We start from the raw sequence: 22,357 nt of genomic DNA on the forward strand, positions 1-22,357 counted from the left end.
TCTCCAGGATTAGTGAATATATTTTATTCAATAGCTTGGTTGACTCTTTAGGCTTCTATTACTTGTCTGTCTTTATTCAGCTTTATTTCTTTGTGATGTGTGCCTGTGGCTTTATCTCCTAGTCATTTTCAGCATGAATGGAAATCCTGTTTACATAGCCCTTGAATCTCTAGAGACTGAATGAAAGATATGGGATATGGTTGCAATCCTGGCCCTCCCTCTCTACTCAAATGGGTAACTCAGGGGAGGCATTACCTGAAAGAAGTCGAATGTGAAGTGGAGCCAAGAGCAATGAGAAACTCACACCAAAGCTGCTCTCCAACATGCAGAATTGTGGGTGAACTTCTTAGAAAGCCGGGGAATTTGGAAGGAAAGATGTCTGTGTAGTAACATTAACAACCCTGGTAGTAAAGTAATTGAGTGAGCATACATACCACTTCACTGTCACAGACTGTGCTTAAACTTTCATCTACATTAACCTGTTTAGTCTGGAAAAATCTAAGAGCCCAACTGGGATACAGCAATCTACTGCCAAAATTTCAGGCACTAAAAAGCCAAAAATGATTTCCTAGGAACTAGAATTCTTTCTTTTCTATTGTGTAGGATTGCACTTACCAATATTATAGCCGCTAGTCACATGTGGCTATTAAAATTTTAATTTGATTAATATTAAATAAAATTTAAAAATTTATTTCTTTAGTCTTAGTAGCCAAATTTTATGTGGCCACTGCCCCTTATATCCAGTGGATACCATATTGAACAGCACAGCTGTAGACTTCCTTTAGAAGACACAATAGATCCAACAATGGATTCATGAGGGGTTTGCAGCTTTGCATCATCATGGATAGCATTCCTTCCTTTCAAAAAAACATTTAAGTTTATAATTTACAATGGTATAATAGGGCATGTATTACATTTCTAACTGAAAAATATAAAAACAATTTTGTTTATCAGAATGTTCAGTTTAAACATGGTTTTGCTAATACTTTTCTATGCTCTTAGAAACTGAGTGTCCAAGATCATTTTAAAAACATCTGGTCTTGGCATTTCACCACATAATGAACTTCATTTTGCTTTCTTTCTGTTGAAATATATAGTTGATTTTGTTTTTTAAACGTAAGATATTCTGAAAATAAAGTACTGTGAAATTAATACTTTCAAGAAAACTCTTCTCCAGATGTTTGTGATTTGGAACCTGTTTGAATTTAAAATATAAGGGAATTTTTTTTAATCCAAACACACATGTGGCAGTAAAAAAGCTATGAAAAATTTTATGGCTATTATAAAGTAAAACAATACTTATATTTACATACTTAGTGTCGTGCTCTGCACCATCACAATTTGAGCTGACTACATGCTTTGCTTTATGCTGCACCATATTTTGAACCTTATAATAGTGTCATACTAACAATATTCTGATGGCAAAGACATCCCCAAGTCAATTTCAAGACTAATAAAAGCAATTCCATTTCTGGGTTGTTGTTTGTATTTGTTAAAATTCTATTTTAAATAAGCCAATTCTCCATATAGATTTGACTTATAAATATGGGTAGAGAGGTTATGGTTGTCAAAAGTAAAGACAGGAATACCAATGATTTGTGGTTGCCTTTATTTTAACCGTGTGATTTTCTATAAATAAAACTAATCCAGACATCCCCCTTTCCTAGTATATGTTCCATCCGAGAGTATGGATGACTCGGAGAAGCTGATTACCTTTCTGGTAGAATGCATACACTCTCTAAACACTGAGTCAGTAGCTTCTTTTTATTGCATGAAATAACATATTTTTAATCTGAGTCACTTAGAGGTGGATGATCCTCAAAATAGACTAAAAATAGACTAAAAATCCATACAAGCATGTTGCCATGCTCGTGTTTCTTCTCAAAGAGACATGCTCTGCAAAAACAACCTCATTCTCAATAAGTGTTTAATGAGTGTCCACAGAGAGCTGGATCACTCTTGCATAAAGATGATGTGGACCACCAGCGTTACATGTATATTTAGACATAACTGAAAAGACTGATACAGGACAAGCAGCATAGAGTCATGAGTGAAACTCAATTCTTTTATAACTCAACAAATATTAAATAAGCAAGTACTGTAGTGGGGCATATGCTACATGTGAGGTTCGGGGGCTGGAAGGGGGAAAGTGAGAGGTAAAGATTAAGGAGATAAAAAGAAAATATTAATTTTTATTACATGTATCTAAGTCAGTATAAATTTTTAAATGTGAATTGCTCTCCCTGCTGAACATGGAAAAATGAGTACTACTATCTAGTAAACAAATGTCATTGATCTAAACTCGTTTTAGATCTTCTGTGTAACTTTTTATCAAAATGTTAAAGAGAGGTGGCTGAGATGTAGTCTGCAAAGAAAGCACCAATATGTCAAGTAAATAGAAAATCCACATTGTATTCATGTGGTTTTTCTGTAAGTTGCCATGTATGGAAGGCATTCTCAGCCCTTTCACTGAGCCAGTGTTCATAGTGGTTAGCTAGCTACGTGGTTACTGTCTTTTTAAAATGCACTGCTTAAAGTGTTACCTACATGTAGGAAGATTTAACATACAGAAAAGGCTCTCTGCAGATAGAAATATGCAATATAATGCTTTTGCTTTCATCTAAAATATTGTCAAAATATGAAACACTAAATTACCTTAAAAATAATATTAAGAGGCTGGGTGTGGTGGTTCATGCCCATAATCCCAGCACTTTGGGAGACTAAGGCAGACAGATCATCTGAGGTCGGGAGTTCAAGACCAGCCTGACCAACATGGAGAAACCCTGCCTCTACTAAAAATACAATAACAACAACAAAAAATTAGCCAGGCATGGTAGTGCATGCCTGTAATCCCAGTTACTTAGGAGGCTGAAGCAGGAGAATCACTTGAACCCGGGAGGCGGAGGTTGTGGTGAGCCGAGATCGTGCCATTGCACTCCAGCCTGGGCAACAAGGGCAAAACTCCATCTCAAATAATAATAATAATATCAAGAACACAGAAGAGAAGGTTTTATAAAGTTCACTGCCAACTAAATTATATTGAATAAATTAAATGTGTATCAGCAAGGTCTTATACTTTAAAGTTGTGCTTCTCAAATGTTAGTGTGCATGTTAAAATGCAGATTCTGAGTCAATTAGATCTGAGACGTGGCCTGAAATCCTGCATGTCTATCATGTTTTCAGATGATGCAAATACTCCTGTTCCTCCTCACTTTGAATGGCACTAATCTGAAGAGTATTTGTATAAGCAACAATACAAGCAAGATCTTTTCCTTGAAGACTTTAAGGCAGAGTAACTAATTTGGGTGGGGAGAGGAAATGGTGCGCTTCACAGTTAATTTTAAAATTAAGATCTCAGATTATCTGCGTGGGTGGAGAAGAAAGTTGCCCATGTTTGTGATTTAGGGAGCATTAGAAGTGCATATGCAAACCCTCCCAAGAAAGGAGAAGCAAATGTGCCAATCATAGAGGATGGTGTGTCATCATCAGAAATTGCGTTATTTGGTTTAAAACAGTGTTCCCAAACTTGCCTGGAAATAATAATTCACCTGAGGTAGTTATGAAAAATATAGATTCCCAGAGCCCATTCCAAACCAACAAAACCAAAATCTCCAAGGATGGAGTCTGGAGATTTAACAGTCTTGGATACTTCTTACCACCAGGCAAGTTTGGGAAACAAACAAACAAACTTCTTCCAGTGTTTTATTTAAAATGAAAATGCTACTGGGAAAAATTATCTAGTAAACTAGCATCGGTCATATTTATCCAAATGTGTTTCTTGTGCCAACTAAGATTGGGATTGATGGGACAGAAATTTGAACAAGGACATAAATGAGGTAATTTTGAAGGGAAAAATTAGACTGAGTAAGGCATAACAGGAAAGGACTCATAATCAATCAAATCAGGACAAGTGAAGAAAGAGAAAATGAAAATAATAACTTTCATTTGCCAAGAGCATACCTTGTGACACTAAGACTCACATGCAATAATGCCTCTGGCCCTCTCAAACATATTGCAAGAGGGTAGTTTCTACTTTTAGCTTTACTGTACAGATAAGGAATCTGAGGCAAACAAGCTGGAAGGTAGGGAAGACAGTATTCAAACCCAGGTAATCTGGCTCCATAGCCCCACACTTTTAACGATCATGCTAAATTTCTTCAAAAACAAACTCTGATGACTTCACAAATCTGCTTATATGGGTTAGTATCTGAGAAAGGAGATGGCTTTGAGCCAGTAACAATAATATGAAATTGACTCTTTTAAGGTCAAAAACAATCAAATAGTATCCATTTCATATGCCTAGATCTACATTAAATGGTTTTGTGAACATTAGGGTGTTTCTTGAGTATTCACTTTCTGTCTCAACCTGGACTAGTTACAATGAAGGTATATAAAGCTTACCTCCACCTATAAAAGCCGACACTCCAGGTGTGACTATAGACTGCACAGGGATTAGCAATGGGGGTCCAATGGCTGTTTCAGGTTTCTGTGACTGAGACCCAGGCAGGTTCGGAACGTTTAATCCACTGCCATTCTCTCTCCAGAATAGCTCCATTCTCCTGAAAGTCAAAAGCACAAAGGAAGATAACCCTTGTCTCCCTACAGGTTTTCTCAAGTAAAAGAAGAGCTAAAACAAGAAACCTTCAAGTAATAAGGCTTGCGCAGCACGGCACACCATCTCAGATTTTGCCAGCTCCTGACTCACAGACCAATTACCAGTCAGAAATGTTTTATTTGACCTATAGAATATTTTTATTTTTAAAAACAAATGAATAAGTACCAGCATTTAAAATATGAGAGATATTTTTACATGAACAATTAGATTTCCGGTTCCTCTTGAAACACTGGAGGACTAAGCATACCCACATCTCCTTATGACAACAGTTGGCAGAGGCTGATTAGCCAGGGGTCCTCTGAGACATGAGTATACTTTCCACAGTCACCACCAGCCCCAGTTGTCTCCTAGACCATTTTCGATTCACTGGAGTTTGAATCTCTCTGCTCTACTTCTAGTTCCACAATGTCTTCTGTCTCCTAGAAGCGCCTCAAGCAATTTCATGATATTTTTCTCCCAATAACACCTCCTGGGCTCTTCATTGGAAGACGAAGGACACAGGAACACAGGCTTTGGAGGTAGATAGACCAGAGTTCAAAGATGGGCCCGATGTTTGTTTATTATTATTATTATTATTATACTTTAAGTTTTAGGGTACATGTGCACAATGTGCAGGTTAGTTACATATGTATGCATGTGCCATGCTGGTGTGCTGCACCCATTAACTCGTCATTTACATTAGGTATATCTCCTAAAGCTATCCCACCCCCCTCCCCCCACCCCACAACAGGCCCCAGAGTGTGATGTTACGCTTCCTGTGTCCATGTGTTCTCACTGTTCAATTCCCACCTATGAGTGAGAATATGTGGTGTTTGGTTTTTTGTTCTTGCCATAGTTTACTGAGAATGAAGATTTCCAATTTCATCCATGTGCCTACAAAGGACATGACCTCATCCTTTTTTATGGCTGCATAGTATTCCATGGTGTATATGTGCCACATTTTCTTAATCCAGTCTATCATTGTTGGACATTTGGGTTGGTTCCAAGTCTTTGCTATTGTGAATAGTGCCACAATAAACATACGTGTGCATGTATCTTTATAGCAGCATGATTTATAGTCCTTTGGGTATATACCCAGTAATGGGGTGGTTCGGTCAAATGGTATTTCTAGTTCTAAATCCCTGAGGAATCATCACACTGACTTCCACAAGGGTTGAACTAGTTTACAGTCCCACCAACAGTGTAAAAGTGTTCCTATTTCTCCACATCCTTTCCAGCACCTGTTGTTTCCTGACTTTTTAATGATTGCCATTCTAACTGGTGTGAGATGGTATCTCACTGTGGTTTTGATTTGCATTTCTCTGATGGCCAGTGGTGATGAGCATTTTTTCATGTGTTTTTTGGCTGCATAAATGTCTTCTTTTGAGAAGTGTCTGTTCATGTCCTTCACCCACTTTTTGATGGGGTTGTTTGTTTTTTTCTTGTAAATTTGTTTGAGTTCATTGTAGATTCTGGATATTAGCCCTTTGTCAGATGAGTAGGTTGCGAAAATTTTCTCCCATTTTGTAGGTTGCCTGTTCACTCTGATGGTAGTTTCTTTTGCTGTGCAGAAGCTCTTTAGTTTAATTAGATCCCATTTGTCAATTTTGGCTTTTGTTGCCATTGCTTTTGGTGTTTTAGACCTGAAGTCCTTGCCCATGCCTATGTCCTGAATGGTAATGCCTAGGTTTTCTTCTAGGGTTTTTATGGTTTTAGGTCTAACGTTTAAGTCTTTAATCCATCTTGAATTAATTTTTGTATAAGGTGTAAGGAAGAGATCCAGTTTCAGCTTTCTACATATGGCTAGCCAGTTTTCCCAGCACCATTTATTAAATAGGGAATCCTTTCCCCATTTCTTGTTTTTCTCAGGTTTGTCAAAGATCAGAGATCAATGAAACAGAACAGGGCCCGATGTTTTTTAAAACTTCAGGAAATGGCTCATGTGATAACAATTTCACTCTCAAATGAGTCACAGAGGCAAGCCAGTGCACACATTCCTTTTCATTTGATCTATTTACAATTCTGTCTTGTTCTCAGCCTAGCTTCTTTGGTTTACACAGAACTTGGTTGAACCTGGAAAATGCCTTATTGTTTCACCTTTCTTCTTGTTCTCCTGCCAAGGTAGGATGTTTTCCCCACTGAGCATTTGGCTTAAGTTGGGAGTTACTCCTTCCCAACATGACCAATGGTACCCAGATAGGTTTAATAAAATATATTAAACATATTTAGAATCAGTGTATATTTTTCCAATCACGAGCAAGACTTCAAATATGTCTTGAAAGCAGGAATGTGATTCTTTGATTTTATGTCTCTTGGTTCCACTGCAGCTTCACTTTCCTAACTGAACCTAAAATAAACTTATAGTCTGATCATATTGTACTTAAGTTTCTACCTACCAAAAGGAATCTGTTATTTCCTACATTGTTCTTTAGCTATTTTCTACACAGTTTTTCGATCTAGATTTAACATCCTTATTGGCAAGGATTATTTTTATATGTTTTTCATGGATTCCTGGGCACTCAAAACAGTATCAGGCACATCAAATGGCTTCAAATAAATACTTCTTGCTCCCTGACTCAATTTTGCTCATTCCATTTTATTTGTTTAGAATTCAATGTGAATGCTTTCATTTGAGGTAATATTTCATTTATTTATTTAAAATATAGCCAATAAACAAAACATTGTAAAATTCCTGCAGGAATTTTACAGATCTTCTTTGTCTTTGTTTGGGATTTTAATCTGGAATAAAAGTTTGGTATGCTGTTCACTGTAGAAACGGTGCTTTAGGCTGGGCGCCGTGGCTAACACCTGTAATCCCAGCACTTTGGAAGGCTGAGGCAGGTGGATCATTTGAGGTCAGGAGTTCGACACCAGCCTGGCCAACATGGTGAAACCCCATCTCTACTAATAAAACAAAAACTAGCCGGGCGTGGTGGCATGAACCTGTAATCCCGGCTACTCGGGAGGCTGAGGCAGGAGAATCGCTTGAATCTGTGTGCAGAGGTTGCAGTGAGCCAAGATCACACCACTGCACTCCAGCCTGGTGACAGAGCAAAACTGTTTCAAAAAGAAAGAAGGAAAGAAAGAAAGGAAGGAAGGAAGGAAGGAAGGAAGGAAGGAAGGAGATGAAGGAAGGAGAGGAAAAGGGAGGAAAGGAAGGAAGGGAGGAAGGGAGAAAGAGAGGGAGGGAGGAAGAAAGGGAGGGAGGGGGAGGGAGGGAGAGACAGAGAAAAGAAGGGAGGAAGGAAGAAGGGAGGAAGGAGGGAGGGAGGGAGGGAAGGAAGGAAGCAAGGAAGGATGGAAGGAAGGAAGGAGGAAGGAAGGGTACTTTAGACATTGATGCATCAAAAAATGTATGATCAAGCCCTCTGCCTTAATGGAAGTGACACCATGCCTACTCAGAGAAACACCTGTCAAAGAAGTTATTTTGGTATGAGTTGCATCTACATGTTGCAAAATAGTATCTAAAAAACCAATCTGATGCATGTATTTTTGTAAACGTTTATAAGCTTGAAATGTAGTATTAGCATTTCCTTTCCTCATTCTTCCCAGACCCAAATGTTTACAAATAGGAGTGAATCCAGAAATATTTTCCATCTTAATGTATGGATATCTTATATATCTTGTGATGCTCAGACACAAAGGGACAAAGACATTGCCATATAGACAAAGGAAATTGCCAGCATCTCTTATCCTTCAAAGGGAAACTCAAAATAAGAAAATCAGAACAACGGAGTCACGTAAGTAACAGATCATAGAAGTCAAGAAAAGCAAATATAGGGAAATAAGCAAGACTTACATGTTGAGAGGGGTGGGGGGATGAGGGAGTGGTGGATAGAGGAGGCAAGATGCAGGATTAACTCTGCAACCTACCGTGTTTGTCAAGATATACCGCTTGCCAATGAACCCAGGCCTGTGTGCAACCATGCTGACTCTGCACAGCTTGACTCTGGGGGGAATGGAGCCCCCAGCTGTATAACACATAGGCCCTCGGCAGTCATAAAGAGACCCAACCAGTCTATACCAGTAAGCCTACATCTGCATCACCAGGGAAAGGAAGCAACATAAGAAATATTGTAATATACCAGCATACTATTTTATAGTTGTTTGCCTTATAGTATTTTTCCCCTGTTCCAAACCAAAAGCAAGACCTTTTTAACATATCCTTCAGCTTGGATAAAACTCCCCTTGTAATCTTTCACAAGAGTCTGAGTCTGTGCTAATTAAAGATTGTCCTCTGGATCCCAAGTGGAGAGTGGGAGAATGCACATATTCTTGAGAGTAAGAAAAGCAGAGATTCCCAGAGGCTATGAAGAAGATAGGGTCTACAGGATCCCAAGAATACTGGGGAGCCAGTCCCCACAAAGTGTTAGAATGCCAGGAAAATATTTCAGAGTGCAAATAAAATTAGCCCTAAACACCAGAACTCTCAGCCTAGGCCAAGATTCCCACCTTCGTATTGGTGCAGGAGCAGCAGCACCATAAACGACAACAGCCCAGGCCAGCTTCATTAATGAGGTGTCAGCAACCACTCACGGCCTGAGATGAAAGCCTCTGTCATAGCCCTTTATGCCTTATGCTTTCTGGTATGGCCTTGGGAAGGAAGAAGTTCCAAGAAGTAACTGAAATTGGATATGTTACATGTTCGTGGAGTACAGATTCCTAGATAGGTCTTAATTTAGACCATTTAGATGAGTTCCATTTCTTGCTTACTTGTTTGAAGTTGCAAATTTGTATCTTTCTATACAGCATCTGCACCACTGGTATCAAGAGCTAGAGTTACAGAAATAGCCACGAGCACATTATCACCAATATTGCTTCCTAACAGTTGACATGTATTCTTATTTTTCAGTTGGTTAATGCCAAACCTGTGGACTCTCAATAATTATCACTTGCTCCTATCCTAACAGGCTAACAGAAATATTACCTCATTCCCTTTCCTCAATCATATTTATTTTTGTTATTCAAGTCAATATAATTAACTTTATCACACCAAACAAAAAATTCTATTCTCTGACATAATTATTTTAAAATTAGTAGAAGTAATCTAATCAATCTTATATACAAATAAATGTTGCCCGAATCCACAGCCATTGAAAATACCCTTCTGATACATGGAATCCTTTGAAACAATAACTCAAAGACCACATTAAGTACCCTCTCTGCAAATAAATTATGTCACAGAGTTTAATGAAAGCCATAGGTTCATTATCACAAGTTAGATAGATTTTCCTCTCGCTATTTGTACTGATGCAATATAGTCAGAATTAGAGAATTACCAAATAAACTTGAGAACAGTTTAGTGAGAAGGTAAGTGAGAACAAACTGTTGAAGTTTTAATTTTACTATTTTCCCTTGATATTAAACTTCTTAGCCTCACTAGGTTTAGCGTTTTACATTTCTTTGTTAGTGGTGCTCTACTGTCTTGTTTGAAATCGAAAATGCTATTGACTTGATGACTATTTAGCCTATGCTTTATTTGTTTCCCTGGGTTAACCTGCTCCAAAGGAGAGGACATTGGTATAAGATAAGCCAATGACTGGTAAGTAGTGCAGAAAACTCCCTGCTCTGGCAGCACAGTACCTTCAGCATAGAACTGGAATAATATTATATTAAAAGTAGAACTTAATAACAAAATCGTTTTTCCATGCACCATGCCAAAAAGGAAAACATAATAAAATATGCAATGCATGCACTCATACTTATAGGCCAAATCATAATGAATGCTATGAAAATATGGATTTGGTTTTTACCAACTGATAAATAAGTGATATAATTTAGCAATCTGCCCACTTAGAATCCCTCAGTCAAACGCAGGAAAATTCCTCTAGTAATTTTGACACAAAAATATTTTATTGGACCTAGAAACATCTTTCCAAACAGTAAGAAAAGGTAAGAGAAGAGGAGAGGCGAATAGACATGGAGGGTAGGGAGGAAAGAGAGAAGAAAGCAAATGGCTATTTTGAATATTTTTAAGCATATACTATGTACATTTTTTCTTTAATATCATATTTGAACTTTCTAACATAATGAGCAAAAGCACTCCTCTTTCACATGGTCCTGAGCAGTGACCTCTCACCTAATATACTCACATCTAACCTCTTGCTTCTCAAATCTGTCCTTTATGTGGTCACCAGTTATCCTCCCAAACAGACTGGATGATATCAACCCCATTTTTTAATATCTTTTACATAAATCCTGTTACCCAATTAATTAGGTCGAAACTTCTCCAGGCATGTCCCCTTCATTTATCTACACTAATACTCCCCCAAACTATCTCTCACTGTATTTATTCACATCTTCACTCCCACAAGTGAACTGCTCAGTCAAGGAGAGTACCTCTTGCATTTGACAGCCATATTTGTGTTTCTTTTCATGCTCTTTCCATAGAGTTCCTTTCCACCTTCTTTCAAAATTTCTACCCCATTATACAAATTTCTGTCATATATACTTCATGAGACTTAGAACCCACTTCTGTTTTCTTCCCACCACCCTATACCCAGCAGCTAGCACAACATCTGCTGTGGTCAGCACTCTGGAGGGCAGAGACAATGTCATATTTATCTTTGTATCTGGTGCCTAGCCCCATATGCAATAAATGTCCCACAAGTGTTGGTTGAATTGAATAAATTTAAATTCCACATTTTGAAATTCTACTACTTTCTCAGGACTTACCTTAGACACAGCATTCCTGTGACCCTTGCTGGATCATGATGGTCCTATCTACTCCCTCTTTCCTATTCTCTCCTGGCCCATTTTTAATAAGCCCTATTATAGCAATTGGTTCCTTTTGTGTTGCAGTATAATAGTTGTTTATGTGTCTTTCCCCTAAAATTTGAACTAAATCTTAGGTCGGAAGTAGATAGAGTTTATTTTGTACAATTCCTCACCAGTGTAGGAGCTGCTACTCCACAACCCAAATAAGCTGAGCCACTTAATCTTCTCTGTGTCCTGGCATTTCATGTACGAGTTCTAGACCTTTCACTACTCTGGAGTCTCTTCTACTTTTTGAAGAGGCACCTGGAATTAAGTTTATTAATCTATATATTCTCTTCAACCTAGGGGAACAGTGGGATTCCTTCCCATAATTGTCATATTATGCCTACCACCAGACCTGCCTTACAAGAGCTCCTGAAGGAAGCACTAAATATGGAAAGGAAAAATCACTACCAGCCACTACAAACATACAGTCAAGTATACAGACCAGTGACACTATAAAGCAGTCACATAAATAAGTTGGCAAAATAACCAGCTAGCATCACAATGACAAGATGAAATCCATGTATAACAATACTAACTTTAAATGTAATGCCCTAATTATAAGACACAGAGTGGCAAGCTGGGTAAAGAGCCAAGACCCATTGGTATGCTGCCTTCAAGAGATGCGTCACCTCCAAAGACACTCAAAGTAAAGGGATGAAGGAAAATTTACCAAGCAAATGGAAAACAGAAAAAAAGGAGGTGTTGCAATTCTATTTTCAGATAAAACAGTATTTAAACCAACAAAGATCAAAAAAGACAAAGAAGGGTGTTGATCAAAAAAGACAAAGAAGGGTATTACATAATGATAAAGGGTTCAATTCAACAAGAAGAGCTAACTATCCTAAATATATATGCGCCCAACACAGGAGCACCCAGATTTATAAAGCAAGTTCTTAGAGACATTCAAAGTGACTTAAACCCGTACACAATAATAGCAGGAGACCTTTAACTTTCCCCTGACAATATTAGACAGATCATTGAGACAGAAAATCAACAAAGATATTCAGGACCTGAACTCAGCACTGGATCAACTGGACCTTGTAGATACCTACAGAAAAAACAACAGAATACACATTCGTCTCATCACCACATGGCACTTACTCTAAAATCAATCACATAATCATAAGTAAAACACTCCTCAGCAAATGCAAAAGAACTGAAATCATAAATCTCTTGGACCACAGTGCAATCAAATTAGAACTCACGACTAAGTAATTCACTCAAAACCGTATAATTACAAGGAAACTGAACGACCTGCTCCTGAATGACTTTTGAGTAAATAATGAAATTAAGGCAGAAATCAAGATCTTTGAAACCAATACAATGAACCAGAATATCTGGGACACAACTAAGACAATGTTAAGAGGGAAATTTATGGCACTAAATGGCCACATCAAAAACTTAGAAAGAGCTCAAGTTAACAACCTAAAATCTCAAAGAAAAGAGCTAGAGAACCAAGAGCAAACAAATCCCAAAGCTAGAAGAATACAAGAAATAACCAAAAGCAGAGCTAAACTGAAGGAAATCGGGCCACAAAAACCATTCAAAAGATCAATGAATTCAGGAGCGGGTTTCTCAAAAAAAATTAGTAAAATAGATAGACTGCCTGTATTAATATAATCAGAAAAAGCCTTAGTAATTTTAGAGCCTCTTTTCTTCAACCATATATTGACTTTATGATCTAAACTTTTAAAATATCTATTAAGTCATTAAGTCACTTTTTATATATTAGGAACAGGTTTCAACTGTAATTCCATGCTTTGTCTCAGTCACTATTCTATTTGTTGAATGACTCATTTGTTGAATTAATTATGGATTAATACTTAAAAAAATCTTGACCAAATAATGATTCTCAAGGTGTGTTTCCTGGACTGGCAGCTGCAACAGCAGCACCTGGGAACTGGTTGGAAATGCAGATTATCTGACTCCATGCCAGACCTACTGATTCAGAAACTCTGAAGGTGGGGCTCAGAAAGCCGGTTTTGACAAGCTCTTTGGTGATTCTGATACACTAAAGTGTGAGAACTACTTCCATAGTTTATCAACTGGATAATTCTTATGCTGTTCCTTCGATTTGCTATCTTCACCATGTTTGGCAAGTCTTTCCCTATAAGAAGGAATGGCAGAGCTTATTTCCAATATATTCCAGGTACTAGCAGGGTAGGTGGTCTTTAGTAAATTATTTAAACTGTTAGACACACTCTGTCCTCGTTTGTAAAATAGCACAGTAACAAAAATATTGCAGCATTGTAGGGATAGGGAGGATTAAAGGTAGTATACCCATAAAGGTATAAGCTGTACTTAATGTCCTTAACACATACTTTTTCTGATCCCCTTTCCTTCTCCTTCCATTTTATTCTCGTATTTATCAAATCACCTATTTCTTGATACTCTATGTTAATGATCCAGTCTGATTTAGACAAAGAGGAATTTCCAAATACTTGCTTCTTATAATTTTCATTTAGCTAAATTTGCATTTGGCCATGAAGTTTCTACTATTTCCATCCAGTGATTTTACATTTCTATCTAGGCAATTATGTTTAAAAAGTACTTGGATGTGGAGTAGATATCATGGCTAAGCTTTCCATCTAGAACTCACCTTCAAAGCTCTAAGTTCATTAACATCACCTTATGTGAGGTCCACTCAAACTATAGTCAACAAATATTGAGTCCACCCAATGGTGGACTTAGCAATAGGCTAATAACCCAATGGGCTTAGCAATAGGCACTGGGTACTGGGGATCTGTGGAGGGTAAAACAATCCGTTCCCTCACAGAGCTTCCAATTGAATGGATTAAATATATGCATCCAGCTGACTTCTTCCTCTGTATCAGAATTTATTTTTCTGATGAAGAAAGCTACATTCAGTGACTGAAGTAGGAAAACATGATGGAAATAAAAGTGTAATTATGTGCAAGAAGAAAAAGACAGAAAAGCATGTCTCAGAATATAAAATCCTGATTTTTGAAACCTGCTGTTTATTAGCTTATACTCACTAGCAGGATTTCCAGTTGTAACAAATGCTAGCCCTGCCAGGAAATTAAAGGAATATAAACTTTCTTCTAATCACTATTGAAACTAGAAACATTCTGTTTAGAAAAAGCTTGATTAATTTCAGTGTTCTAATCATGATTTTATTCAAATGTATTATTATTACTAGAGATTCAGAAGTTTTTGGAGACAGTCCAGTGGTTTCTGTGTGAGCCTTATTTGCTCAAACTGTACATATCATAGGCTTCTTGAGAAAATTTTCTTGTCCACGAATCTAGCACAGCGTGCAGCCCAGGGCAAGATCTCAATAAGGGATTGTTTATAAAAAAGAGATCATAGTCTTGTAGCCAAAAAAGTAATCTAAACTGGGCCTACTGTTTCCGAGGATATGCTTATTGAAAATTATAATGGGTGTAGATACCCTACCCTCAAGAAAGGTGGTACCAATTTACATTTTTCAATAACAGGGTGAAAGCGTACACTTTCCCAAATCCTCAACAATGCTGTATTTTGTTAGTCTTTATTTTTTGCTACTTTAATCAATTAAATATTAAAACTGGATATCCTTATTTGCATGGCATAGATGTAATGCTGAACATTATTTTATGTTTATAATGGTCTACTGTTTTTCTTTCTGTGAATTCTCTGTGTTCTCTGTACATGTTCTTAAAGATATACTCACCTGTTTGCTTACTGATTTCATTTTAGTTTTTGCAAATATTTTTGTGAATTCAGTGCATGTTTCTTTTTTTTTTTTTTTTTTTGCCTCTTTGCTCAATGTTCCTTTGTGTCCAATGTCCATTAACAGAGAATTTGGTTCACTAGAGGATAATACATATATATAATGCAATATTACACAGTCATTAAGAATGATGTAAATCTCTAATTATGGATATGGGCAAATGTTCATCATACATTGCTGAGTTTATATGGAAACAGGATAAAAACTAGGTTGAGTTTTTTATCTCATTTGTATGACATGTATTAATGTACGAGTAAATGTTCAAAGGATAGCATTTTCCAGATTTTCTTTGTTTTGTTCTCCAAAAAAAAGTATTCCAGTCTCATAGATTTGGGAAGTACTGCACATTAAGTCTTTTTTAGAGTTTCTCATAGCACAATCAGGAATAAAAATTCTGTGGCCTACAGCAAGCATGCTTAACATTGTTTAACCCAGCATTTCTCAAACTTTTCATTAAAGTCTTCTACTTTAAAAAATAATCTGAACCAGCATTTTACAGACAGCAGTTTGAGAAAGATGGCATGGAAAACCACCTGGAAGGACACACCAAAATGGTAGGAGTGGTTATCTCTAGATACTGAAATGTAGGTAACTTTTATTTTAATATGTTTCTCTAATATCTGAACATTTTACAAAAGCCTGTATTATTTTGCAGTTAGAATAAATAATGTAACAATTTTCGTTCTGAAAACAAGAGGAAAATCAACTACACAAGCCAAATGTAGGGATCTTAAACATCGGTTTAACCCATTTGTCATGAGAACATTAGTAACATTTATTTTATAAACAAAGGTGTTATCAACATAATCTGGAATTGTTTGTCCAGTCACATGGGTGAAATTGGGCTGATTCTGCCCTTCTCAGAGACTGGAGAGTATGCATGTGTGTGCTGATACACTCAACAAGAAGATCTCCAGAAGCTGCTCCACTAGGCAAGGGGAGAAAGGAGATAAGGAGATGAGGAGAGAATGGATTGACAGACAACTAGGCAAGTTGGAATTGTAATAGAAAATAGACCAGCTTAAGCTCCACCTCCCCAACCCCACCCACACAATCGATGTTCAGCATGTGTCAATTTCCTTAAGGACTGTGTTTGTAACCTTTCCACACTAGTGGCATTGTTTCAAGACTGGAGGAAAGTAAGGAAAATAGTCAAGTAAGATAGATACTCTTTGACTTTCTTCTTACAATGAGGATATCTCACTATTTTATTTATTTATTTCTCTATACATGCTAAAAGAAACTTTAAAACAATTTCTAAAACAAGCTTCAACTCAGAAAAATATGCCGCTAAGCCTGAATAACCTGATTCCTTAGGAAGAACATCTCTTCATCAGCAACTGTGCACAAAACCAAAGACACAACTTTTGCAAGAGATTTGCTCATATGGTGGCACTTATGAGCATTGCCTTCTTGGGCAAGCAACAACTTGGAAGGAGCAATGCTTATTCCAGCAAAAAGGTTTTATTAAAAGTGTAGGCAAACTACAAATGGTAATCATATCACAGAGGATGCTGCCAAAGACCTCAGGGGCATGAAAAACACAGCAAGGTGGCACCATAGTCCCGTGACTCAAGCTTAGTCAAGGTGTTATGTCGGAGTCTTTCAAGGTTACTTTAAAGTTTCTAAACATCTCGCGGGGAACAATTGGTTCTGGAAAAAGAAAATATTAGAGCTAAAAATGAAGACAAAAATACACTTTTGGCGGGTGTGGTGGCTCATGCTGGTAATCCCAGCAATTTGGGAGGCCGAGGCAGGCGGATCACAAGGTCAGGAGATCGAGACCATCCTGGCTAACAGGGTGAAATCCCGTCTCTACTAAAGATACAAAAAAATTAGCTTGGCATGGTGGCGGGCGCCTGTAGTCACAGCTACTCAGGAGGCTGAGGCAGCAGAATCCCTTGAACCTGGGAGGTGGAGGTTGCAGTGAGCCGAGATTGTGCCACTGCACTCCAACCTGGGCAACAGAGCCAGACTCCATCTCAAATAAATAAATAAATAAATAACTTTCCACTTAAGGAAAGTCCAGTAAATCAGGAGCTCATCACATCCACCACATCTGTGTTGCGGACCCAAGCATGGAGGAGTAAAAAGTGAGAGCAGTTTCCTCTCAAGGATGTGGCCTAGGCATTCACATCACTTCCACTCATATCCAATAGACCAGGACTTAATTATGTGACCACTGCACTCAAATGCAAGATGGGGTGGGAAATGTGAACTCTTCCTAGGTTATATGACCCCCACTAAAAACATGGGGTTCTATCCCTAAAAGGAAGAATGCAACAATGGATATCAGACAACAACTACCAGATTCTGCCACAAAGAGCCTTGTTTCCATTATGCAAATATTTTACATCTTTCAGAATAGTTTTACGAGGTTTTCTTTTTCATGTACAAACTTCCTATTATATTGTTAATTCTTAGGTATTTTCTATTTTGGAGGGCTACAAATGAGATCTTCTATTTTATTTTATAACTGGTTATTTCTGGTGTATGAAAAATATATACATATTCTAGGCACCCAGTTTTCTGAATTTTCTTTTTATTTCTAAGAGTTTTTTTATTCTATTGAGTTTTCTAGAAAACTGTACTATCTCCTGTAAAGAAAGATTATTTTTCACTTATTTTTAAACCATATTTCTGTTTCATGTACTACTGTTTAAGTTAGAACTTCTAAAAAGAACTATAGTAATCAAAAATCCACTAGAATAGTTTTTCACTGTTCAGACTGAATGTGGCAATTGCATTTTGTATGTGTTTTAACTAACAATTTTTAGAGCAGTTTAGATTTACAGAAAAATTGAACAGATACTCCAAAGAGCTCCCATGTGTTCTGCACAGTTTCTGCTTATTAACATTTTATACTATAGGTTGGTGCAAAACTAATTGCCATCTACTTTTAATGGCAAAAAACACAATTTAAAATAATATTAGTTATAATATAACTATAGTATGGTACATTTGTTGCAATTAATGAAAAAATAATGATACATTTATTAGTAACTAAAATTCATACATCGTGTATTCAGATGTCTTTAGTTTTCACCTGATTCCTTTTAATGATCCAGGATCCCATCTAGGTTACCACACGACATTTAGTTGTCCTGGCTCCTTAGGCTCTTGGTTGTGACATTTTCTCAGACTTTCTTTGTTTTTGATGACCTTGACAATTTTGAGGAAGTTATTCTCCAGGCTTCTCCTCTATTAGGATTTTTCTGATGTTCTTCTCATGATTAGACTAGATTTATGGGATTTAAGAAATAAGACCACAAATATAAAATTCCTTTTCATGTCATATCCAGGAAACATAATATCATCATAACTTATCACTGTTTACCTTCATCACCTGCATGAAGTGTGTTTGTCAGATTTATCCATTGTAATATTACACTTTTTTCCCTGTTTCCATATCGCACTCTTTAGAAGGAAGTCATTATATGTAGTCTTAAAGGATGGCAAGTTTTATTCTCTTCTTAGGTTAGAGTATCTACATAACTTACTTGGAATTCTGCAAAGTAAATTTATCTCTTCTCCCTCATTGAATAATAATCATTTATTTATATCTGTATGAACTCATGCATAGCTTTTTATACTTTGACTGATAATCCAATACTAAAAAAAAAGTTTTGCTGCTCAACTTGTTCTAGCTTTAGCCATTGGGAGCACATTTCATTGGCTCCTGCACCCGTTTGTCTATTATTTGAAAATAGATAACCTCTATAACTTTCAAAAATATTGAACTCTTTTACAAAGAGTTTTTAATGTTTTTAAATAAGAAAAATGTCCTTATTTAATACCATTACTATATGAAATATTAAAATATACAATTTTGACATTAATATATTAATGAATTCTCATTTTTTAAATCCTCTTCTATTTCTGAAATAAACCCTTCTTTATCTCAATATTTACTTTCTAATAGGCTGGTAACTTGATTTGCTAATATTTTACTAAACATTTTATCATTTAAACTCAAATATGAGCTAAGTAGCTTCATTATATTTATTTTATTTTCATTTTTTAATTTTTGTGTTATCATTTAGTATTAAGATTTTGCTACCTTCATAAAACCTAATGAAGATGTTTTCACTTTTTCTATACTTTCAAAAATTGAATATACTGAGGGAAACAGTAGTAACTTAACGGCTTAAAATAACTACTCTTTAAGACCATTTGACTCTGCAATCTTTGGGAAAGATAACTGATTTTTGTTATTTCTTCCAGTATTATTGAACAATTAATACTTTCTGCTTTCTATTATTTAATTTTGTTTCAAAAATATCTCTAGTCTCATATATTTCCAAATAGAGGTGCACATATTATTCTTTTGTAATTTTCAATAATTTATTTTTTCTGATGAGAAATACCATTTTTCTTTCAAATTTGTTTGTTAATTCTGCAGGGGATGGGGTTTCTCTTTTACTTACTTAATCTTGCCATAGGTATAATTTTTCCCAAAGAAATACATCAATTTTATTTATCCATTCTGTATTCAAAATCATTTGTGTGTGCTTTCCTATTTATCAGTTCCTCCTCTTTTTTTCTTATGTTTGTTTTGTTGTAACATTTCTAGTTGTTAGGTAAAATATATAGTGGTTGTACTAGTTGGCATTCCCACCAGCAGTGTAAAAGCGTTCCCCTTTCACATCAATGCCATCATCTATTATTTTTTGATTTTCTAATTATGGCTATTCTTGCAGGAGTAATGTGGTATCTCATTGTGGTTTTGCTTTGCATTTCCCTGATAATTAGTGACGTTGAGCATTTTTTCATATGCTTGTTGGCCATTTGTATATCTTCTTTTGAGAATTGTCTATTCATGTCTTTAGCACACTTTTTGATGGGATTGTTTTTTTTCCCTGATTTGTTTGAGTTCCTTGTAAGTTCTGGATATTAGTATTTTGCCAATGCATACTTTGTGAATATTTTCTCCCACTCTGTGAGTTGTCTGTTTACTCTGCTGATTATTTCTTTTGCTGTGCCGAAGCTTTTCAGTTTAATTGGGTCCCATCTATTTATCTCTGTCTTTTTTCCAACTGCTTTTGGGTTCTTGGTCATGAAGTCTTTGCCTAAGCCAATGTCTACAAAGGTTTTTCCAATGTTATCATCTAGAATCTTTATGGTTTCAGGTCATAGATTTAAGTCTTTGATCTATCTTGAGGTGATTTATGCATAAGATGAGAGATGAAGATCCAGTTTTATGCTTCCACATGTGGCTAGCCAATTATCCCAGCATCATTTGTTGAATAGGGTGTCCTTTCCCCACTTTATGTTTTTGTTTGCTTTGTCAAAAATCAGCTGGCTGTTAAGTATTTGGCTTTATTTCTGATTATGTTCTATTGCTCTATAAGCCTATTTTTATTCCAGTACTATGCCGTTTTGGTGACTATGGCCTTATAGTATAGTTTGTAGTTGGGTAATGTGATGCCTCCAGATTTGTTCTTTTTGCTTAGTCTTGCTTTGGCTATGCAGACTCTTTTTTGGTTCCATATGAATTTTAGGATTGTTTTTTCTTGCTCTGTGAAGAATGATGGTGGTATTTTGGTGGGAACTGCATTGAATTTGTAGACTGCTTTTGGCAGTATGGTCATTTTCACAATACTGATACTATCCATCCATGAGCATGGGATGTGTTTTCATTTGTATGTGTTGCTTATGAATTCTTTCAGCAGTGTTTTGTAGTTTTTCTTGTAGAGGTCTTTTACATCCTTGGTTAGGTATATTCCTAAGTATTTTATTTATTTTTACAGCTATTGTAAAAGGGGTTGAGTTCTTGATTTGATTCTCAGCTTGGTGATTGTTGGTGTATAGCAGAGCTACTGATTTGTGTACAATAATTGTGTATCCTGAAAGTTTGCTGAATTCATTTAGCAGTTCTTGGAGCTTTTTGGATGAGTCTTTAGGGTTTTCTAGGTAGATGATCATATCATCAGCAAAGAGCAACAGTTTGACTTCTTTACCAATTTGGATGCCCTTTATTTCTTTCTCCTGTCTGATTGCTCTAGAGAGGACTTCTGGTACTATTTTGAATAGAAGTGGCAACAGTGGGCATCCTTGTCTTGTTCCAGTTCTCAAGGGAAATGCTTTCAACTTTTCCCCATTCAGTATAAAGTTGGTTCTGGGTTTGTCATAGATAGCTTTTATTATTTTAAGATATGTCCCTTCTGTGCTGATTTTGCTGAGGGTTTTAATCATAAAAGGATGCTGGATTTGGTTAAAGGCTTTTTCTGTGTCTATTGAGATAATCATATTATTTTTGTTTTTACTTCTCTTTATGTGGTGTATCACATTTATTGACTTGTGATATTAACTTGCATATGTTAAACCAACCCTGCAGCCCTGCTATGAAACCCACTTGATCGTGATGGATTACCTTTTTGCTATGCTATTGGATTTGGTTAGCTAGTTGAGGATTTTTGCATCTATGTTCATCAGGGATACTGGTCTGTAGTTTTCTGTATTTTGTTATGTCCCTTCCTGGTTTTTGTATTAGGGTGATACTGGCTTCACAGAATGATTGAGGGAGGATTCCCTCTTTCTCTATCTTTTGGAATAGCTTCAGTAGGACTGGTACCATTTCCTCTTTGAATATCTGATAAAATTTGGCTGTGAATCCATCTGGTCCTGGACTTTATTTGTTGGCAATGTTTTTAATACTGTTTCAACCTTGCTACTTTACTTGTTATTGGTCTGTTCAGAGTTTCTATTTCTTTCTGGTTTAATATAGGAGGGTTGTATAGTTCCAGGAATTTATCCATCTCTTCTAGGTTTTCTAGTTTGTGTGCGTAAAGCTGTTCATAGTAGTCTTGAATAATCTTTTGTATTTCTGTGGTATCAGTTGTTATACCTCCCATTTCATTTCTAGTTAAGTTTATTTGAGTCTTCTCTCTTCTTTTCTTTGTTAATCTCGCTAATGGTCTATCAATATTGTTTATCTTTTCCAAGAACCAGCTTTTTGTTTCATTTATCTTTTGTATTGTTTTTCTTGTTTCAATTTCACTTAGTCCTGCTCTGATCTTTGTTATTTCTTTTCCTCTGCTGGGTTTGGGCTTTGTTTGTCCTTGTTTGTCTAGTTCCTTGAAGTGTGACCTTAGATTATCCATTTGTACTCCTTCAGAGTTTCAGTGTAGGCATTTAATGCTATAAACTTTCCTCTTAGCACCACTTTTGTTGTATCCCAGAGGTTTTGATAGGTTATGTCACTACTATCTTTCAGTTCAACTAATTGTTTAATTTTCCTCTTGATTTCATTGTTAACCTAGAGATCA

The sequence above is a fragment of the Pan paniscus genome, chromosome 5 (assembly GCF_029289425.2).
Source record: "Pan paniscus chromosome 5, NHGRI_mPanPan1-v2.0_pri, whole genome shotgun sequence".
In the NCBI taxonomy this organism is placed as follows: domain Eukaryota; kingdom Metazoa; phylum Chordata; class Mammalia; order Primates; family Hominidae; genus Pan; species Pan paniscus.